Source organism: Aphis gossypii, unplaced genomic scaffold, assembly GCF_020184175.1.
Source record: "Aphis gossypii isolate Hap1 unplaced genomic scaffold, ASM2018417v2 Contig00248, whole genome shotgun sequence".
NCBI lineage: Eukaryota > Metazoa > Arthropoda > Insecta > Hemiptera > Aphididae > Aphis > Aphis gossypii.
The window spans coordinates 1-1,851 of record NW_026083038.1 but is presented as its reverse complement, the minus strand read 5'-3'; the positions used below and the strand labels follow the sequence as shown (position 1 = coordinate 1,851).

The following is a 1,851-nucleotide window of genomic DNA, read 5'->3' as shown; positions in this document are numbered from 1 at the left end:
TTATATTTATAATAAAAATAATGCAACGACGTGCGTAGCGCGGACCACCAATAACAGACCGACCGACTGGTTTTGACCTGCAGTGTTGTCAAAGCTAGGAAGGGACTAACTCTGCGCTTGAAACAAGAGCAGTACATGTCAGCAGAAATTATTCTTTCTTACTGTAAAACATGTCAATTTTGTTTCAATAATACGGCTTACAAAAAGATTTTTAGCAAAATACCTTGGTTTCAAGTAACTTTTTTTTACTTCTACAACTGTTGTATCGGTTGACATATAAGACTTGATTTTCTATATTTCATTCTCAAATCCGATAAAATCGTTCTGTGTTTTTGTTTAACTTTTTTACTTGTGAATAATTGGCATAAAAAATTAAAATATCAAAAGTCGAGCGTATATTAAGTCATCCGATATTACTCTCCTCTACAACTTTTGATTGCAGTATTTTGCTCTAAAATCATTCAGTTAGCCGTATTATTAGAACAAACCTGGCATGTTTTTGTACGGTTTTTTTGCCGGTGTGGCGTCCTCTTAATTTATATATTATTTCTGTACAAATAGGTGCTTAACGATACCGAAAGTGTTATTTCGATTTAGTACATTTAGTACATAGGTCAAAAATTTGGTATAAAAATTATTAAAAAAAAAAGAATAATATTTCAAGTTTATGTGTTAAAAAATATAGTATTGACATTTAAAATAAAATACCTAAACGTCAGTATCAAAAATTTTAAATTCATCCAAAATTATTTATTTTGGTCCTCACTTTTATTCCCTGAAAACTCTATTTTATAAGGCCACCCAACTTCAGAAATTGAGTAGGTAGTACCTTTTAGAACGAACACACTGTATACTTTGAACTTTAAAAATGCAAAGTTATAAAAAATACACTTTATTTATAATTTTGAAGAATTATTTTTGATTTTAAAAAATATTTATTAAAAGTCTTGTAGAATTCCATAATTTAACATCTTGATTAAACGTGTTTGCAAAGCAATGGATTTATGTTGAGTCCTCTGGAAGTGCCGATTCTAAAATGATCGATTGATTATTTTTGTAGAAATTATACCAATTTAAAACATGGTGTTGAATTCGGCAAGAAGTCCAGAAACAAAAGAAAAAATCTGCACACACTATTGACCAACAAGCGCTAAATGATACAACTCGATAAGCCATGTCGTATTTTATCTGAAATTTTTTTTTAAAAACATTAAAATGTATAAATTATGATTAAATGATATTTATAATTTATATTAAGGGGTGTTCCAAATTCCATGTGACAGCAGATTTCAGTATGATATGCTTAAATGAGGAAAAATGACTTATTAAGGTAAAAACCTTTTGAACTATGTAATCTTAACAAATTATTTTTTTTCATCTAAAATGTGATGATTATAGGGGTAACTTTTAAAATTGAAATGGAAATCTATATTTTTGAAATATGATTTATATAAGATATATTTTTTAATGAATTTTAACGTTTGACACGTAATTATGCATCAATAATTAAAAAAGGTATTTACTTTTGAATTTTGTATTTATTTTGTAAAATTCCATTAATAATAATAATTATAACATTTTGTGCTTCTGTTTTAACAACCTTGATTTTCTGTATAGTTAAACAGATAGTGTAAAGATTATTAAGGTTGTAACTTTCATTCTATTATAGAAATAAAAGTTGTGTTTGGTATCTTAATTTAATTTTATATTCATGGGTCGAATTACATTGTATTAATTGATAATAAAAATAAAAATCAACGCATAGTACAAGAACATTATGTACCTATATTGTATATTGTACTATTTATAATCAATGCTATTATTGGTTGGTTTATTGGTTATAATCAAATA

General features: G+C 26.5%; 1 long non-coding RNA gene across 1 annotated transcript; it reads right to left on the bottom strand.

Moving 5' to 3' along the window:
- Positions 1 to 876: 876 nt before the first annotated feature.
- LOC126553449 (uncharacterized) lies at positions 877 to 1,612 on the bottom strand. The gene is made up of 2 exons (XR_007606549.1): positions 1,524 to 1,612; positions 877 to 1,188 (listed from the first exon to the last, which is right to left on the bottom strand). It is a non-coding gene; the product is annotated as an uncharacterized LOC126553449 (long non-coding RNA).
- Positions 1,613 to 1,851: the final 239 nt, after the last annotated feature.